Below are 21,900 nucleotides of genomic sequence, written 5' to 3' on the forward strand. Positions count from 1 at the left end.
TAACTTGGTAAAAATCACATAGCCTTTGGCCAAGATAGATTTAATCTCAGGTCTGGATGACTCCAAACGGGGCTCTTTCTCTGCTGCCTGTTGAATGGAATTTACTTTAAATTTGAGCTTTATCTCAGTTCGTTATATCTTTATAATTTGTTTACTATGTGGAATCATCACTGCTGCTATTAAAAAAAAGCTATAATCACACTCCTGTGGGACCTAAGTGATCACAAATGATTCTTTCATATCAGAACAGCACTCGATTCTATCACCTGTTTCACAAGGGCTCCTTTTTGTTACGAGAATGTAAGATCCATATAAACATACTAGGTCTTATTTGCTTTCTACTGCTTTAATATGAAATCTATGAGGCTATATTTGCTTATCTCGGGTGCCAAACTCAAAATTTAAAAAAGCAGAGAACATCATTATTTATCTTGGTGGTTGTTTTTGTGAATTCCAAGGTTTTATATGTGCTTAACAATTCGAAATTATGGCCAGTCACAGAGATAATGCAACGCTCTGCAGTGCTGAGGACAGATGTGGAGGTCTTGGGTTCGCATCCTGAGGTCTTCCTGTGCATGCTGGGCACCTGTTCACATGCCTATGATTCTTACAGACCAGGGTGGGTTCATAGTGTGAAGACAGTGTCAGGACACTTGACTTCCTCCACTCTTTCTGTTCCCCCTTCTCATGGAAGAAGAGGAAGTTATTGTTGTGATCATTTAGACTTATAGTTAAGTTTAAGAAGTACATCATGAAATATTCTTCAGAAAACGTGAAGTGTATTGAATGACTAAGTCAATATATGCATTAGAGAGTGGTATTCTTTATTCTCTTTCCTTTTCCCTACTTCAGGAAGACACATTGCAAAGCAGTAATAATATCATTTAATTGTCAAAACAAAGAAGGAGTTAAAGATGTTATTTGACATGATAGTAGAAGAGATAGATAAGGAGAAGTCCATCTTTATAAGATAAAATGTCTAACTGTATAATTGATGCATTAGTCATAAAAGTCAAGTCCTCCCCTATGATGTAGCTACTCTAAAATTGTCTTTCTAAATAGCAAGGAACAAGGGTGATAATGGGGTACAGAGACCAAAGGAAGTGAAAGAGAAAGGGGTTTCAACATAGAAGTGACTCGAATGAAAGAGACAGCCTCGACAAATCTAGATTGAAGAAACTTCATAAGTGAAGAAAGTGTAAGTTGAAAAGAAACAACAAGAAATTTCAGATCCTCCACATCTTTCTCCCACTTATGAATTTCATTTAGTTTGGAAATCAAAGTGAAACTGGCGAAGGCATTATTATTATTATTATCTTCATTATTATCCTATGATGAGATTGAGCCAAGACTGTAGGATATTCACGGCATGACAATTCCCTAAGAGTTTTTTCACTTAGTTGAACATGTTCAGTCTTTCTTATGGCTAAGGACCAGTAGAAAATACAAAAATGACTTAATAGAAATTTGACCAGATTCTAGAAATTTAGAAATATATATACACTTTAGTAACTCCTTTTTCTTTTCATCTTTAATTAGGCGAAACTGAGTTTATTAAACTTAATGTAGCAAGGAGAAAACTGTCTTGACAGTTTTAGTAGTGCTAAAGTGGAGAAGACCATGGAATGGTATTTACAGAATTTTTAGGTTCATGGCAGCATAATATTTTTAATTTCATTTTTTATTTTGAGATAATTATATTCATATATTCACAGTTGTAAGATATAACCCAAAGATCTCATGTATGTATCCCTTATCCAGTTTCTCCCAATCTGGATAACAGTTTTTGAAACTATAGTATTATACCACAACCAGAGTAGCTACATTCATACAATTCACAGATGTCATTTAGATATCTGAAGTGTTACTTGTTTGTGAATTTCTGTTTGTGTATAGTCCTATGCAGTTTTATCATATGTGTGATTCAGAACAGTTCCAATGCCACAAGATCCTATAGGGTGCATTCACTCCCCAGAAAGACAGAGAGAGACAGAGAGACAGAAAGTGAGAAATCATCTCCCAGAGGGATGGCCACAGCACAATCTCTTCTCCTCTATTCTCCTCTCGGGATCTTGGGCACACATGCATATGCACTCTGTATGAGTTTAAGACACCAGGTCTGGGACTTGAACTGCAATAGACTACATGGGAGTCCAGCAATATAGCCATTAGGCCAACTGCTAGTCCCCCTATTGTCTTGTTTTTTATTTTTTTATTTTTTTTATTTTTAAGAGGTTTTTGCTATAGGGCACATGCACCCGCCAGACAGACAGAGAGAGACATAGAGACAGAAAGCAAGAAATCACCTCCTAGGGGGGATGGTCACACCGCAATCCCTTCTCCTCCATTCTCCTCTTGGGATCTTGGGCATGCACGTACACGCGCCCAGCGTGAGTTTTAAGCCACCGGGTCCGGGACATGAACCGCTGTCCACTACATGGGAGTCCAGCGACATAGCCATTACACTAACTGCTGGTTCCCCCCCCATTGCCTTTTTATAAGCACACCCACACACCTCATCCTCAGCACACCCACTCACTGCCATGTAGAGTTAAAAATTTTACTTCCATTTAGATCCTTTTATTTTCCTTGATTTGAATTATCATTGACTTAGATATCAGATAATATTTTAAATTTAATTTCAATGATCAAAAGTGATTTATAAAACTCACGAAGACAAGGATAATCTATTTTATGTATGTTTCCCCTTGTTCTTTCTGTTGCTATAACAGTTTTTCTTTAATTATTTCCTTTCTTTCTCTGTTTTAAGGATATGACTACTAGTGACAAATTATTTTAGCCTTTATCTAAGAATGTCTTTATTTCACCTTCATTTCTGAAGGGTAGTTTTGCTAGCAATGAATTTATAGTTGACAGTTCTTTTCTTTTAGTACTTGAAAAATATACACTTTCTATGACTTTCCCTGTTTCAGAAGAAAAATCCACTGTCATTTGAATGGTATTTTCCTAAAGGTGATGTGTCATTTTAATCCAGACACTGTCAAGATTTTTTTCTTTGTTTTTAACTTTCAGAAATTTAATTATGCTGTGGATTTCTTTTGGTTTATCTTAATTGGAATTCATCCAGCTTCCTGAATCTACGTGTTTGAATCTATAGGCAAATTGGTACGTTTTGGCTACTTTTTTCTAAATGTTCTTTTTACCTCTCTCACTTTCTCTCTTTCTGGGACTCTAACAATATGAATGTTGTAAGTTTTTTGTTATTATCCTTGAGGTCTCTGAAACTGGTAATTTTGTCTTTGCTGTTCAGATAAAGTAAATTCTATGGAACTAGATTCTTTTTTTTTTTTTTTGAGAGGTTTTTGCCAGAGGGCATGTGCATTTGTCAGACAGACAGAGAGAGACAGAGAGACAAAAAGCGAGAAATCACCCCCCAGGGGGGATGGCCATGCCACAATCCCTTCTCCTCCATTCTCCTCTCTGAATCTTGGGCACGCACGCACACGCGTCCGGCGTGAGTTTTAAGCCACCAGGTCTGGGACTCGAACTGTGGTCAACTACATGGGAGCCCAGCGACATAGCCATTATGCTAACTGCTGGTCCCCAATTATGATAATTCTATCATCTTCCATCTTCACAGTATTAGTGAGCCCCTCTATGAGAGCAAACTTTTCATTACTGTTATTATATTTTCCAGTGCTATAATTCTCATTTTTGAAAATAATTTCTATTTTTTGTTGAAGTTTTATACTTTCAATTTGTTCCCAGATCATTTGTAATTGTATTTTCTCATTCAAATTGTGATTTCCCTGATTCCTGGCATGATGGGTGATTTTTCATTGTATCCTGGACATTGACCTGTTACTAGCAGACTTTTGGACCCATTTAAATACTTTATTTGACAGGTAATCACCCAGTTTAGGTTTAGTATGCAGATCTTAACCTAATTTCATGGGCTTTAGTCCCATAGGTTTTCATTTCAAAGCCTTTGCAGAGCTATTTTGGTCCTGTTGATTTTTCTGGTGTTGCAGGGGTTCTGATCATCTCTGGCTATTGCCTGAGGAAGTTGAAGGAGATTACACACACTAGGCTAACTGCTACCTTCCCAGGCTTGGTGTGCTTGCTGGGTTGGGTGATTTCTGTGGTGAGGCCACCCCCACTCCACATTACTGCCTCAGTGTCTCACTTAAGGGAGAGATTCTCAGCCCAGTCAGAAAGGAGAGCCCTTTCTGAGTCTGGCACTTGGTGTGGTGGGACTCCCCTGCCTCTAAGGAATGGTCTAAGTGTTTGTTGTGACAGAATCCCCTTTCCAATGCTGTGTAGCCACCTGGTGTCTTCTAGTGGGGAAAGGTGATCTCAGGGCAAGAGTGCACTTGCCAGTCTACTTACTGTCATCAGGACTCTGTACCTCATCCTTGCCGGTGTGGTCTGGTGGTGTTGGTTGTTTCATTGTGGTGGGTGGAGGGTAGGATAAACCTCTCTGGGCCATCTCTTATGGCAAGGATGAGGGTGAAGAAGTTCTGGAACTGAGTCACCCTTTTTGTTTGGGTGGTGCCTTCGTCTGCTCAGGCTGCTCTAACAAGACATCAAAAACAGGTCGGCTTGAGAACCAGCAGTTAGTGTAATGGCTATGTCGCTGGACTCCCACGTAGTCGACTGAGGTTCGTGTCCTGGACCCAGTGGCTTAAAGCTCACGCCGGGTGCGTGTGCGTGCGTGCCCAAGATCCCGAGAGGAGAATGGAGGAGAAGGGATTGCGGCGTGACCATCCCCCCTGGGGGGTGATTTCTCGCTTTCTGTCTCTATGTCTCTCTCTGTATGTCTGGCGAGCGCACACACCCTACAGTGAAAATCTCTCCAAAAAAAAAAAAAAAAACAGGTCGGCTTAAACAAAAAAGTTGATGCCATATTATATTTAAAAAATTTTCCCATAGTCTATGGTTATACCACCCTGCATGTGCCTGATTTCGGAAAAACCTCCCATAAATAAATATAAATTTACCACAATCTGATAAAGACATTGTCCATTTAAACAAAGAAGGTAGCTTTTTTTTACAATTGTGTTGAATTTTTATATTAACTTGGGGTGAATTGAAATCCTAAATATATTTTTTTAGGGGGGAAAGATTTTTTGTTATAGGGCATGTGCACTCACCAGAAAGACAGAGAGAGACAGAAAGCAAGAAATCACACACACACCCCCGGGGGTGGGAGGGGGGGAATGGCCACACTGCAATCCCTTCTCCTCCATTCTCCTCTAGGGATCTTGGGCATGCACGCACATGTGCCTGGCATGAGTTTAAGCCAATGGGTCTGGGACTCAAACTGTGATTGACTATATAGGAGTCCAACAACGTTGCCATTATGGTAACTGCTGGGCCTGAAATCCTAAATATTGAAACTTCTAATTCATAAACATTCTATTTTTCTAAATCACTTCTCTAATAACTCTCAGCAATGTTTTGTAGTTTGCAGTGTGGATTTCTGAGTTCTAAACATTGTTTTGTAGATTTCTGGGGAATTTCTACATGTCATAAATAAAAACATTCTTACTTTTATCATTCACTCTCTTTTGTTGCCTTTTTGCACTATTTCCTCCAGTATGCTTTTGAATAGAAGTGATGAGTCTTGATCTGGATCAAGTCAAGATCAAGAAAAGACCTTCAATACTTACCGTTGTGTATGAGGCTGCCTGTAGTATTGTGTAGGTGTCGTTATCAGACTGTGGAGGTTTTTACCTGTATTTGTTTACTCAGAGTTTAATCGCTAACAGACATTGAATTTTACCATAATTTAACACGTTGATTTTTTCAACATGTGTTAAATTGGGAACAGATGATATTATTTTCTGTTGAATTAATAAATGACAATTTTTGTTTTCTGACATTGAAATGCCTTGTATTTTTAAGACAAATCTTACCTAATTATGATCTATTATATAAATATTTGCTGCTGGATTAAGCTTGATGATATTTGTTAAAGTTTTTATATGTCTTTGTCATTGGTATTCCATCTTATTTTTTTTAAATTTACCTACCATTGGTATCATGTTAGTGTTGTCATAAAACGAATGAACTGTTTGTATTTCTCCTGTTTTCTAAAAACACTTGTGCAGGGTTGGTATTTTTCTTTTTAAAATAGTTGATAGATTCACCATTGAAATCATCTGTGCTGAAGCTGTTCTTTTTAAGAAGTTGTTTCATATTACAAAGTCAACTTTTAAAATAAGAACAATGATATTTAGATGTTTTGTTACCTTTCCTGTCAGTTTGGTTAGAATATTTTTTCTCCTATAAAATTGACTTATTTCACCTATGTTGTCAAATATATTAGCATAAAGTTATTTATGAATTCTATTATTTTATTAATATTCATGAGATCTTTAATCATACAAACTATTCAGTTCTGATACTGGTATAGTGTACTTTCTCTCTTTTTTAAGTTTATCAGACTTGCTATCGATTCATAGATTTCATTAAATTATAACAAGGGTCAGATTTTGGCTTTATTAATTTTGTTATTTTATGTTATTTTTTAAGAGTTTATCCCCCCATAGGGCACAGGTACTCACGAGAGAGACAGAGACAGTGAGAGGAAAAGTGACAAATTACTCTCTCCATGGGGTATGCCCAAGCCGCAATCCCTTCTCCTTCATTCTTTACTTAGGATCCCTGGCACACACACACAGACTCCCAGTATGAGTTTGGAGCCACCGGGTCCAGGACTTGAACCACAGTCGGCCATGTGGGAGTACAGCAAGGTAACTGCTATGCTGTCTGCTGATCCCTTGCTATTTTATTCATCTTTGAAGTGAGTTCTCTCTCTATTTACAGATAAGGAAATAATCGCCTGGTCATTTTGATGTTAATTACTAAACTGAAGACATAAAGATTCAAACAAAATTTTTGTTAGCTCTAAAGCCTGATCTCTTTTCTTTTGACTCTAGAATGTTCTGATTCTCACATGGACTTTGGCTGCAAAAACTGAAGCTCTGGGGCCAGCCCATAGCAGAACACATAATCTCCAGGAGTTAGGAAACTGGTGCAAAGTGATATAAATGGAACTGTACCCAAGATTTAGTAGGTGTTGAAACTGACTGGCTAGCACAGTGGGTTTGCTCGAAGACCACTCTAGGATAGTGAAATTTCTATTTAATAAGAGGGTACTAAGCAAAATAGAAAACTCAAACCAACCTTAAAGCTACTCAGATGGGGCTACAGTTGAACAGACATTCCCAGTCTCCTTCGTATATAAAATAAATCCTGGCATACGACTGTACCACTGAGGCTCTTTATTTCAAATTAGGGATTGTTTTGAGATCAGTTTAGCAAAATTTCCTTTAGGCCATACATTTATCTGGCAAGGCTTTTGATACTCTTATCCACCACAAACTTAGATATTACAGTTATTACTTATGAACTGAAAAACTGAATGCAGAGTACACAAATTTGCATTATAATGAATGATACTCCTATTGACTTCATTGCAATTATTTATTTAGTAATTTTTTTTAAATTACCAGAGGTGTGTAGGCTTGCCAGAGATAGAATGCATCCTCCCATGAGATGTGGTCATACTGCAAGCCTTTGTTCCATTTCTCCATTCTGTCAGGATTTTTAGCATGTACACACTCACACATACTTGGTGTGGCCCCAGGGCCAGGTTTCAAGCCACAGTCAGCCATGTGGAATCTGCTTCCTGATGCATAGCGGTACTTACCCACTGCACTATGGGGCCATCACCATCATAGTTACTAATGTGAATGATATGCTTATATTGAGTTAGCTGAGTCAAACATCTGTGTTCAAAGGGAATTTTTAAATGTTTAGTCTCTTTTTGTAGTCAGATATATCTCAGTCATCATAATAGACAAATAAAATTGAGGAATGAAATATAAAGGTGATGTATTTCAAATTATAATTTTATAATTAAAATACACCTACTAACAAAATAAAAGGCTTTTTTATACTCCCTAAAAATAGGGTTGCCAAGTAATTTACAGAATATGTAGTCAAATCAGAATTTAAGATAAATGAGTCATGTTTTAGTTTAATTATCTCTCAATTATTGGATGGAAATTACTTCTATGAAGCATGTATTCTTTATTCATCTAACATTTAAATTTTATTCACTATCATGGTTTTTATTACACTCCTAAAGCTGGCAACTTCATTTGAAAAAGAAAATAAAAATGTTTCAAGGGTTAATAAGGATGTTTCACCACATATGTTTTTAACTAAAGATTTGTATATAATTTATTTAAATTATAGTCTTATTTTCCTTAATAATATATACATCTTTAAATAGGTTATACTTGTGTTAATATGAAAATTGCCATTTAAAAGAAAAAACTCACAACCTATTTTTTTTTCAAAATATTATTCATCAAGGTCATTCTAACCTATACAAGCATTTTCAAGTAATTTAAACAGATAGGTAAAGGTGCCAACAGCATTCAAAGATTTATCTTTACACAATTTATAGCTTCTGATAAGTTTTTTGCCTGTGGTTTTCTTCCTCCATGTGACTTAATAAGTCATCATCCAGAGGTTAAACACCATTGTTCCATGACATTCTGAGCCAGTGAAGGGTATTTGCTTCCTTTATCCTATACAAAGATTTTCTTGATGCAAATCTAAGCCCATTTAAGATCACCTGCAGAATTCCAAAACTGAGAAAGAACAAGGACCTAGACTAAACATTCCTTTTTTCTTATCCATTTAGTTTCCCCAGTGTAATTTTTTACAATTGAATTATGCCTACATGTGCCATCTCAGAGCATATTTCAGATCTTAGATTTCTTACTCACCATATGAATGTTAAGAGAAAATGAGTAATCTACAAAACAGTATTTTCTATGCTAAATTTAGGAGTTTTTAGGCCAGCAGGCAACATAGTGGTTAAGGACACTAGACTCCCGCATGGCCAACTATGGTTCAAGCCCCAGACCTGGCAGCTTGAAACACACTGGGTGTCATGTCCAAGTGTAGTCAAAATTCTGAGAAGAGAATGGAGGAAAAGGGGTTGTGGTATGGCCATCCCTCAGGGAAGGTGATTTTTCTCCTTCTGTCTCTGTGTCTCTCCAGTGAGCACATGCACCCTATAGCAAAAATCTCTATTAAAAAAACAAACAAACAAAAAACAGGAACTTTGTAATTCACACAGTGCCTGTATTATCTGTAAAAAGAACTTTTTTTTTTTTTTTCTGGTGATGCAGAGAACTTCTTTCTCATCCTTCCAATTATGATCTGAATAAACTGGGATCTTAATTGAAAACAAGTTATAGTATCAACATTCAAAGTTAAATTAGGGACCACAATTTTATCACTGCCTGTGTATAAGCCTGGCAATCTTCCTAAATCTAGGACTCTAAGACTGAAATATTTTCTTGTTTGCACATAATCAAAACTAGGAAAACACCGAAGTTCAAAACTGATTTATTCATTACTCATATTGTTCATAAACTGCTAAGTGAAACACCTAGATTTCAAGAATGGTGTTGACAGAAGCTACAGATACTATATGAGGGCACTTTCAAAAAGTTCATGGACTACGCATATTATAAAAAAAAAATGTATGGGTGAAAAAAAGAAATTGCACCAAAATAAAATTGTACTTTAATTCTATATTTCCATTAAGTTTTTGAAGTATCCCTTCCTATAAATGGCATCTCTCCTCTCTGTAAGATGGAATTTAAAAATACCGTACATTTGAAGTTTTTAATATAGAACTATATTGAAAATTCTACTTAATATAATGGACCCAGCATGAAGTCTAGCTAATAACTTTCTAAACATCATATCAGAGGTCACCCCTGTGGGAAACATTTCTTACTATTCCCTCCCTCCATTTCTAAAATTACTCTCCATTCAGTCTTAAGTGCATATATCACTTTCATTTATCGTATGTATTCTGCATTCTGACCTCTGTGTATTTCTCTATTTCCCAAATCAAATCTTAGCTCACATAAGGAAGTTCCAGTGACTTTATTGTGAAAAATGAAATAAGTGAAAGATGCTCATGAGCAGATCACAAATGTCATTAATTAATAAGAGCAACTCAAGTGTTAAGTTCAATAGAGCAGGAGAAACAGACATAAAGAGAAGTGACTGTTAAATCAGAATGAAAAAAAGATAATAGATGCATTATATGAGTATAAAAATAATTATGGGGTCATACTTTTGGTAACTACTAAGATCAAATCTGGAGAATGAGAGTGAATTTTGGTTTTAATAAAGACTAGACATTGTTTAGAGAAACCATTTTACCAAAAGTTGTAATCAAGGCCAGCTCCACAGCCTAGTTGTTAAGGGAGCTGCATCCCACATAGCTAACTGTGGTTTGAATCCCAGCCTTAGGGACTTAAACAAAATGCTGGGGGACCTGCAGATGGCATGATGGTTACATTTTTGGGCTCCTTCAGAGTCAACTGCAGTTCAAGTCCTGGACCCAGTGACTTATAACTCAAGTCAGGAATGTGTGCATGCATGCCCAATCCCAAGAGGAAAATGGACGAGAACGGATTGCAGCATGGTCATCCCTCCTGAAAAACATGATTTTTTTTCATGTTCTGTCTCTCTGGAAAGTGTATGCACATGTGTGTGCATTCCCAAAATCCCAGGAAGAGAGTGGAGGAGAGGAATTGCATCATGGCCAGTCCCCCGGTGGGTGATTTCTCACTTTCCCTCTCTCTGTCTCTCTCTGGCAAGTACACATGCTCTATGGCAAAAACCTTAAAAAAAAAAAAAAGGATAAATGTTGGTAAATGTCAGATAATAAATTGAGCTTAAAAACCAAGGTAATATATATAGTTCAATGAAAATCTATAGTTTGGAAAGAATGATAAGCCATCAGAAGACTTGGAGGACATAAAGATTTAAGGATCAAGTAAAGGAGTCTAAGAAGGAAAAAAAAAAAAGATATGATAGAGACAGGCTGATAATACAGAAAGAAAAACTGAACGTATTAGACAAAAAGTACACAGAAGATAAATTATATGCCCTCTTTTGTGTAAAATGTTATTGTACTTCTTGAAGGCTTCACAGAACTTTTAGGGAAGGGCACTAAGATTTGGTATAAGATTTTTCATTGACATTATTTTTGCAGCTTAGTTCTAAACTTCTTAGTTAACATATGTGTATCTCTTGTTCAATAAAAATGAAATTATTTATAAAAAATAAAAGAAAAACTCAAGCAAAAGAACTGACCAAGAATAGGAGGAATGCCTCACACTCTTCCATAGGGAGAAGGGAGGGTGTAAGTGTGGGTAATTTTCTGGATTAAAAAGTGGCAGAAGTTTGAACATGTTTGTACTTGAAACGTCACTTTTTCCCAATGAATTAGGTAAGGCAGTTAAGGAACTATAGGTTATACAGGAAGATTTAAGTGTGCCGATGGTATAAATGAAAAAAAGGGACTAAAAGAAAATTTAAAAAAGTGTTTGTTAGGTGGCATGGAATGTTCATGACAATGACCACCTTGACTTGCCTACTAGCCCAAATATGATTTGGTGTGAAAGAGACTTGTATTACTTTATAAAAAAGCAGAGATTTTTTTGGTCTATGTCTCATTTTTACTCTCCTTCTTTCATTTAATATAAAACATGAATGTGGGATGATTTTACAACTATAATATTAAGAATACATATTATAATTCTGGTGAATTAATGTTTTTACTATATGTTGAGCCAACACTTTTTATCCCAAATGGATTTGCCTAGGGATATATGCTCTGTCCTCTTAAATAAAAATGTGGCTGCCATTGGGCCCTGCAGAGACCAGAATAGATTACTAAAAATAGAAATTCTCTCCCTTGCCAATACACACACACACACACACACACACACACACACACACCCTCAAAATATGAAAATATCTTTAGTGCTTTTGGGAACTGCAAAATACTGACAAATAGAAAAAAAGTCTGCTGGGAGCAAAATTTGCTATTTACATATTAAACAGATTGCCATTATTTATACTACTGCCATTTCATACTGTAACTAAATTTGTCTACTGTACTTCATTAGTGACTTAATAGTACACGATGCTTTCTGTAACCTTCAGAGCTGTGATGATTCAGGGTTCTTGCAGCATTACTGTCCCTACTATATTTAGGATTATAAATTTAGTATATGAGACTATTTTTTCATAGCTCCTCTTCAATTAAAGTAATGTGCACTAGGTGAAGAGTGGTTTGGGAGCAGGGAAATGATGTGGTTAGAGCTGTGCTTTAGGAACATTAATCTGTCAGAGTTATGGAGTACAGACTAGCCTCTACATGATCTGACAACCAATTGGATGCTGAACAGGGTAGGATGAGAGGTGGTGAAGCTCAACATTCCAAGAATGGCTCTATGTATTTTGGACTTTGAAACTTTTTGGAGTCTTTGAATGAAATTCCAAGGTCTTGAGTCATAGGTACTGTGAATATTAGGTTGTATTCATCACAAAAGGAAACAGAAGATGGACCAGTAGATGATGTAATGGTTACATCACTGGACTCCCAAATAGTTGACTTTGTTTTGAGTCTTGGACATGGGGGCTTAGAACTCACACTGGGCTCATGGGCATGCCTGTCCAAAATCCCGATATGAGAATGGAGAAGAAGGGATTACGTTGTGGCCATCCCTCCTGTGAAATTATTTCTCGCTTTCTGTCTCTCTTTGTCTCTATGACAAGTTCACATGCCCTATAGAAAAAAATCTCTTCTTAAAAAAAGAAGAACATCAGGTTTAGGAAGATGCTTAGCATGCTTTTTGATTATATCCAGTTTTAGAATTTGTGGAGATATTCAGAATTTAGGATAGTTTGGATCAGCATTCAAGCAGGAGGCTGGAATAGGATTGAGAGTTGTTTCACTGCACTTCATAAACTGTTACATTATCAACCAATTTTAATAGAATTTAATGTAATACCTAGATGTTGGTTTAAATAAAGTAACTAGACAGCAAAGGAAATACTGTAAAATATGTGATAGAACTATTAGTGTCAGATCATAAAATCATATAGAAAATATAATCCAAGGATGACACTTTTTTTGTGTATTTGCGCCCTCACTAGTCACTTGCAGGTTTTTCTCCCATTCTGGTTACTGCTTGTCAGTAAAATTAGACATTTAGGGGTCTAGTGGTCAAGGGAGCTGGATCTCATATGGCTGACTGTTGTTTGAATCCTAATCCTGGTGGCTTCCAAGACACACTGGGTACATGTGTGTTCATTCTCAAGTCCAAAACCTTGAGAGGATGGGAAAATGGAAGAGAAAAGATTGTGACATGACCATGTCCCATTAGGGGCTGCTTTCTCCCTTTCTCTCTCTCTCTCTCTCTCTCTCTCTCTCTCTCTCAAGCTGGTGAGCATACAGGCCCTCTGGCAAAAAAGGAAAAAAATTAGACATTTTCAGAGAAGATTAAATGGACCAATGGAAAGTACCCAGCACATAATTCTTCTACAGTCAAAATATAAAATAATAGGGCCAACTGGTGGTGTGGTATTTAAGATAGCTGGATCCCACATTACCAACTGCATGGTTTGAGTCCAGACCTGGTGGCCTGAAAAATAAATCAAGCATGGGACCAGCGGTTGGTGTAATGGCTATGTCGCTGGACTCCCATGTAGTCGACTGCGGTTCGAGTCCCAGACCAGGTGGCTTAAAACTCACGCCAGGCGCATGTGCGTGCATGCCCAAGATCCCTAGGGGAGAATGGAAAAGAAGGGATTATGGCATGATCATCTCCCCTGGGGGGTGATTTCTCACTTTCTCTCTCTCTGTCTCTCTCTGTCTTTCTGGTGAGCACACACGCCCTATAGCAAAAACCTTTCCAAATAAATAAATAAATAAATCAAGCATATGTGTGTGCATGCCCCAAAGCCTAAAGATAAGGAGAGATGGAGGAGAGGAGATTGTGTTGTATCCATTCTTCATGGAGGGTGTGTTCTTTCTTTTGCAAGTACATTTGCTCTCTGGTAAACTTTAAAAAAAGTTATAAAATAATTGCTCAGACATATTTTTACTGGATTTTCTAAGGAATGGCATTTGAAATCAAGAAAGAGAGATTTAAAGTTTTCAGACATACAGAAACTCAGGGGTAATAGCATATAAAGGAAACTGAAGCACCCAGCTGGCTGAGGTCACCAGGTTGGAATAACTGGGAATTCTCCCTTTCCTAGGAAAGAATGAGCAAGGGATACTTAGCATTCTGTAATACCACTATGATTGGCATTCCTACGTGCCTGGGGGCGGGGGGGGGAGTCCAACACTCTACACATTTCCAGGCCCAGTGAGGGGACATTCCTGAGATTGACAGGGCTATATAACTCCTGGGAAGGATCTGATCTGGTTAATTCCAATTCCCAGAAGCCCAGATGCAGCAGAGTGGTGCCATTTTGATAACAGAACAACTTCTGAAAAGAAACTTGCCCTGAGTACTGACAGCCTGAAAGTCTTCACATGCCTGAGAAACCACTGAAATCCCACCAATCCTGTGTGGGCAGCTAGAGTAACCATGACAGCTCTACTGAGCAGTAGAGATGTAACCCTGGCACCTAAGCCCATCTAGCATTATACACTCGAGAAACAGATAGACCACCACAGCAGGAGGAACAGAACTTGACAACTTCAGAAACAGTAGGCTACTAGGATCCCCCATCTCAAAGAGAGAGGAGGAGATGGTGGAGCAATACAGAGGTCCACCCAGATGTCCTTCCCCATGAGCCCACTGTCACCTACTAGTGCAGTGGAGGCTTGTCCTCAGCCCCTCATCTCCTGTCTGTGCTGCAGAGGTCTATTCAGCATTCCAGACCACTTTCTAGCTCAACAGAGGTTTTCCCAGAGCCCTTAACTGCATAAGTGGCAGCCCTCACATATTCCTCCTGTAATGAACCACCAGCAGAGGGTGCCATGGCTGTGGAGAGACTCAGGCAAACAAGTTTCATATAGAGAGTGCACACAAATGCAAACTAAACAACTAACCACCTCCTAACTCACAGTTCTTCAACCAGACCCCACATTCCTTTTGTGTATAATCCACACAAGACAGAAAGTATTACTTTCAGTCAATATCTCCACTTGGTTACCTCACTTGAAGGAGAATCATCATACCCTACATGGGGTCCAAGAATTCAGACAGCCACCCCATACAGCAGCAGTTGTCATTTATATGAGGGGATCCATCCCCTTTCCAGGAAGAACTGAATACTTCACCAGATGCCTAAATACTAAGCAGGGACAGAAGAAATATGAATAAAATTAAAAGGAAATATTTATCCTCCAAAGGAACACATTAACCTCTCACTAACAATTGACAAAATGCAAGAAACCACTGAAATAGCAGAAATAGATTTTGGATTATTGATCAAAACAAACCTCAATGAGATACAAGTGATTATAGACAATTTCAGGAGATGAGAAAATCACTCCATGACATATATGAAGAATTCAATAGGGACCAGCAGTTAGTGTAATGGCTATGTCGCTGGATTCCCACGTAGTCGACTGCGATTCAAGTCCCAGACCCGGTGTCTTGAACTCACGCTGGGTGCGTGTGCGTGCATGCCCAAGATCCCAAGAGGAAAATGAAGGAGAAGGCCATCCCCCCAGGGGGTGATTTCTCGCTTTCTATCTCTCTGTCTCTCTCTGTCTGATGAGCGCACATGCCTTATAGCAAAAATCTCTCTCTCAAAAAAAATTCAATAGAAACATAGGTATCTTTAAGAAAGAATCAAACAGAAATCCTGGAGATGAAGAATACAATACCTGAAAAAAAAATTGTAGATCACATCACCCACACTTTAGACTATGCGGAAGAAATAACCTCTGAACTTCATTTGATATGTAACATTTTTTGTTTGTTTTTGGAGAGGTGTTAGCTATAGGGACGTGCGCTTGCCAGAAAGAGAGAGACAGAGAGACAGAACGTGAGAAATCACCCACCAGGGGGAATGGCCATGCTGCAATCTTTTCTCCTCCATTCCTCCTCTTGGGATCTTGGGCACACACGCACACATGCTCAGCGTGAGTCTAAGCCACCAGGTCCAGGACTCAAACCACAGTCAACTACATGGGAGTCCAGTTTAGGCCATCTGCTGGTTCCAATACATAACTTTTAAACTAGCTCAAAATATCAAAATGAAAGAAAGAATAACCATTAAAGATAAACATAATATATGGGAAATTTGTAACCATTAAGGAAGAGAATATCTGCATGATGGTTCTTCTAGAGATGAAGAGATAGGTAAAGGCTCAGAAAATCTATTTCACAAATATTAGCAGAAGATATCCCAAATGTAAAAAGAAAAATAGAATTCCAGATCCAGGAAATTCAAATGATGCTAAATAGAATGGAAATTGAAACAAATTCTCCCAAGACATATCATTTCCAAAACATCCAAGTCAGAGATAAAGACAAAATCCTGAACATGGCTAGAGATAGGTACTAAGTTAATTATAAAAAAAAAAATCCCATCATACTAATAATAGACTTCTCAGCAGAAACCTTATAGGTTAGGAAGGAATGGGAAGACATTTAAAATTTTGAAAGAAAAATATTTCTTGGCACAAATACTATACCCTGAAAAACTATCCTTTAAAATGGAAAGAGAAATGAAAAAATTCCCAAACAAAAACTGAGGGACTTCACCAACACCATACTGACTCATCAAGAAATACTTAGGAGAATTCTATATTTGAAAACCAAAGGAAGATAAGTATTTCTATGAAAACATAGACTTACAAAGAGAGAAATGATTCAATTCTTACCATTATGGAAAACTTTGAAGTAGCAGAAATAAACAGTGACACAAGAATAAAGGGAGTAAGAGAACAAAACAACCTAGGAACCCTCATATACTGTTGGTAGGAATGTATTAAATTAGTACAGCCAATGTAGAAAACAGTGTAAAAATTCCTCAGAAATCTAAAAATAGAACCGCCATATGACCTAGGAATCCCCACTCTTGGGTTTGCCCAAAGGATAGGAAATCATTCAGCCAGAGAGACATTTGTACTCCATGTTTATTGCAGCATTAGTCATTGTAGGTAAGACTCAACCTATTTGCCCTACAAATGATGACTAGATTAAGAAAATGTGGCACATACATGCGATGGAATACTACAGAACCATGAAGAACAACACTATCCTGTCATTTGACACAAAGTCGATGAACATAGGAGATATAATGTTAAGTGAAATAAGCCAGGCTTTGAAAGACAAATACTGTGCATCCCTGCTTTTAATGTATACCAAATGTCCTCATCTATGGCAGAAACTGAAATACGCAGTGCACAGAAGTAGAGAGAGAATAATGACAGACATCAGAAGTTCAGGATGGGTGGGGGTGGGCTTTCAAGAGAAAACTACCCGATGCAAGATTGTATGTAAACATATGGAATAGGTTCTATAATAGTATATCAAGGTACAGTAAAAGATGTCATTGACAATTCAACATAAACATCACCTCCCCCCTCTGCCCCTGGCCAAACATTCCTGGTAGAACTATTATTTAACATGCACAACATATTAGAGTGTTAAATGTCAAATAAGATGATTATGTCTTGATTTGATTATTATAGCACATGTGTGCTTTAAAAAACAATGCTATATCCCATAAATATGTGAAAATGATAATATGTAAACCAGAAATCACAATTTTAGGGGAAAAAATGATGAAAGACCACATTAACATTAATTCCACTCACATGAAAAGCCACAACAGGGAACTTGATAGAGACAGAAAGTAGATGGTGCTTGTTTAAGGTTGAAGGAAGATGGATAACTAGGAAAAAGAGAACAATAGCCAAAAGCTACCAAGCTTCTTTTTGAGGCGATGAAAATATTCTAAAATTGACTTTTTTGTAGCCTATCCATACCTATGACTATGCTAAAGACTATTAAAATGCATATCTTATTTTATTTTTTCCAGACAATAGACACATTTTTATTGAGCCTTTTAGTTTACAAAATGAGGTCAAAGGAAAAACAGATCTCAACCAATATTTTACATAGCCTGTAGTAAAATATTTTAGACTTTAGCGATTTATAAAGGATTACATTTTTCAAAAATTGAGATAACTTATGAACAAATTCTAACTCCTTGAATTTTCCCGTTGAGTCTTCCCTTACAATAGTAACAAGCTCTAGTTTGTTACATAAGTTTCTTCAAGGCCAAGTTTTATTGTTGTTGATGTCTTTAGATCTAAAGAACTGGCATTTCAATCAATATCCACTAATTCCACTTCAAAAAAATTTTGCATTTGCTGGAATTTTGGCATCAGGCTGTCCTTTCTTTCCATAAGCCCATTCTGGTTCAATCTCCAGTCGAGCCTTTTCTCCTTTACTCATAGTCAAAAGTGCTTCATCCCATCCTCTGATAGCTTTGCCTACTCCAGCCTTAAAACTTAAAGGCTTGGCACTTTTTTTCTTCTTTGAACTTACTTGAATATTAGTATCAAAAGCAGTCCCGTCTTATAGTACCAGCAGTGAACAATATCTCCCTTTCTGGGAAAGTAGATTTTATCTCCTTTTTCAAGAATAGATTTTGTGTATTTTGGTGGACCCTCACCCTGAGTCTCTTCAGATTTGATTTCTTTGGGTTTATCTACATTAAGCTTCACATTTTTCACTTGCTCAGATACTTTACTTATACTTTCAGTACCCTTGAAATGCTCGCTTTCAAAAAGATGGTTATATGCTGTAACCAAATGGTCCTTGTTAGCTGTCTTGGCAGCATTTTTGATGCTTCCTAGGAATTCATGTTCTCTGCAAGAAACGAATCTGAACCGTATTCCTGCAGAAACTTGATAATGTCCTTCTTGGGCAACAGCTCGCTGCACAGTTGTTCCACGGTCCAGGTCCCTGCAGGGGACCAGCTGCCATCTTCCCCCGCTGCCACTGCTTTTCTTAAAATGCATATTTTAAATGGGGAAGAAAAAGAAAGTAGATATTTTAAATATTTGGATCTAACAGATCTATCAAAGTTCAGTTCTAAGTCTCTTGCATTCACACTACACATTTTTTAGCTTTTTCCTGGCCAAGTCCTCAATGCTTAGGGACCATGAGTATGACTCTCTGAACTCTGAGTTACGACTTTTGCATCTTACATTGAGTCTTCATTACCCGTTTTATTGGTAAATAACATCTCATTCGAGATCGTCCTGACTCCAGCCCTTCTGGGTGCCCTGGCAGAAGCACAGAGTTTCGCCCACTCCAGGAAGCTCTCTGTGATCTCCTAGTCGGCTACCCCTATTGCACTGCTTGGGCGGCGCTGGACAAGGTCTCACTTCCGAGCTCAGTTGAGCTGAAACACTTGAGCTTTAGCTCCCTGCACCACAAGAGAAGAATGTAGACAGAGAACTGGGCTGATGTACAACTCATCTTGAATTTTGCTTTTTCTTATGGATTATATTCTTTGCCTCCTTTCCGATGCCCTAAAATAAAGATGCATTATCAATTTTGTCTGGTTTATAGCTGTTTACAGTGGGGGGGGGGAATGTTGTTAGTACATATGCTGTTGTGACTGAAGGACACTTTCTAAGGCTAACTCCTTAACATTTTAACAAATAGGGCCCGCTGGCGGTGCAGCAGTAACTCAATGCTCCACGATGATGGACTCCATGCGAGGGCTCCAGGTCCACAGCCCAAGGCCTTGCTGTACCTGCTATGTGTATGCATGTGTGCCCATGATCCTGACTGACTAATGCTGGGGATATGTCATGGCATCAGGGCACTGTTGGTGGGGCCTGTCTGTCTGCTTCTCTGTTTCTTCCTCTCTGAAAGAAGAAATTAACAAACTTGAAAAAAATACCTCAAATAATTATACATTTCAATTTATAGTTTTAAACACTTATTTTTACTAATAATAGTGTATAATTAAGGTGTGCAGCATGATGTTTTGATTTAAGTATAAACAGTAAAATGATTGCTACAGTTAAGCAAATTAACATATTCATGTCCTCACAGTTACATTTTGCGTGTGTGGCAGGAACACCTAGAATCTAATCCTGTAGCAACTCCCACTATACAATACAGTATTCTTTTTTTAGAGAGATGTTTTTTGTTATAGGATGCATAAGCTTGCTAGAGAGATAAAGAGACAGGAAGTTAGAAATCACCCCTAGGGAGGTGGCCATGATGCAATCCCTTCTCCTCCATTCTCCTCTTGGGATTTTGTGTTTTAAGCTACCGGGTCTGGGACTCAAACTATGGTCGACTACATGGGAGTCCAACAACATAACCATTAGGCCATCTGCTGGTCCCACAATACAGTGTTTTTAACTGTAGTTTGCATACTGTACATTAGATCTCTAGGCTTATACTTTCTATATAAAACTGCTACTTTATAACTTTTATCAGACTCTTCCAATTTTCCCCACTATCTGTGGTAAGCAATGATGTACTCTTTGCTTCCATGAATTCTATATTTTCAGATTCCACATATAAGTAAGATGTGCATTATTTTTTTTGTCTATATCTGGCTAACTGCACTAGTATAATGTCCTTCAAGTTCATCATATTGTCACAAGTGGTGGGCTCTCCTTCCTCTCTAAGACCAATTACACAAAATACTCAAATTCACTTGTGGGTGTTAGCTTTAGTGATTCAATACGAAGACCAATAGGACTCAGTATATAGTCATACTATGACTATGATTTATTGATTTGTTATAGCCAAAGGATACAAAGTGAAACCAACACAGGGAAAAGGCACACAGGCCTCTAGAAAACCAGACACAATCTCCATGAGGACTCTCCTACTGGCTCACTAATTCCTCCAACACTGGGTAATGGCAGCGTGAGTGGGATGTATTCCAGGAAGGCTCATTAGAGTCCCAAGGAAAAAGAGATATTAAACATTTATATGTATAAATATACTAGATCCAGTGAACAGTGAGACACTCTGATCATTTAGGGTATGATAGGACTCTCCTGAATTGTTAGTTTCGAGATGCCAGCCAATATGTACCTTTGCAAGTATCTAAGGATGGCAATGTCAGACCTATTATGTTAACTCTTTTCTGCAAAATTGGATATCTCTAATTTATTCTCCAGAGAAATACAGAATATAACATAGGTTACTTATTTCATGAACACTGGCCCTCTATCTTGTTTTGCTGCCTGAAGTTTTATGTTTCAAAGAACAAATGAACCACATATTGTTTTTTAATTAATAGTAATATAGTAAATATTACAGTAGAAATATATAATTGAATACAGACAGATATATGGTCAATCCTCATTATAAGCAGATACCATATTTGGGAATTTGCCTACTCGCCAGAATTTATTTGTAACTCTAAAGTCATTACTCATAGCTTTCATGATCATTTGTGACATGCCTAGAATATTGAGCAAACTGAGTCCACTAACACAAAGCTGAGGCCGAGCAAGGCCATACTCTCTGCCTTCTTGTTTCACTCTCATGCAGAGATAACTAGAGATAGCAATAGTGGGGGCTTCTGACGGTTGCAAGATGTTCCAGCCCTGGGCAAAACAGACCATATTTGATTCTTCTTGCTAGTGGGGACTCTGCAGAGTACCAAGGTGGTTCAAAGTATCACATGACAAGAGAACAAGAGTGTATATGTGTGTCTGTGTGTAAATTTTCTAAAAAGCTTCCAAGATTTAATCATGCAAGCCCTATCCTGATGACCTTATCTAATTCTAGTTACCTATCATAGGCCCTGCTTCTTAATATCTTAGTTAAATTTCTAGTGTCTTAATACCAGCATAACAACAATTAAATATTTTTTTTTAGACAGGTTTTTGCTACAGGGCGTGTGTGCTTGCCATAAAAAGAGAGACAGACAGACAGAAAGCAAGAAACCACCCCTCAGGGGGGATGGCCACACTGCAATCCCTTCTCCTCCATTCTCCTCTTGGGATCTTAGGCACGCACACACACGTGCTCGGCATGTGTTTAAGACACCGGGTCCAGGACTCGAACTGTGGTC

General features: G+C 37.8%; 1 pseudogene; it reads right to left on the reverse strand.

Moving 5' to 3' along the window:
* Nucleotides 1–18,163: 18,163 nt before the first annotated feature.
* On the reverse strand, nt 18,164–21,448 carry LOC102480127 (peptidyl-prolyl cis-trans isomerase FKBP3 pseudogene; annotated as a pseudogene).
* Nucleotides 21,449–21,900: the final 452 nt, after the last annotated feature.

Source organism: Tupaia chinensis, unplaced genomic scaffold, assembly GCF_000334495.1.
Source record: "Tupaia chinensis unplaced genomic scaffold, TupChi_1.0 Scaffold000290_1, whole genome shotgun sequence".
Classification (NCBI taxonomy): domain Eukaryota; kingdom Metazoa; phylum Chordata; class Mammalia; order Scandentia; family Tupaiidae; genus Tupaia; species Tupaia belangeri.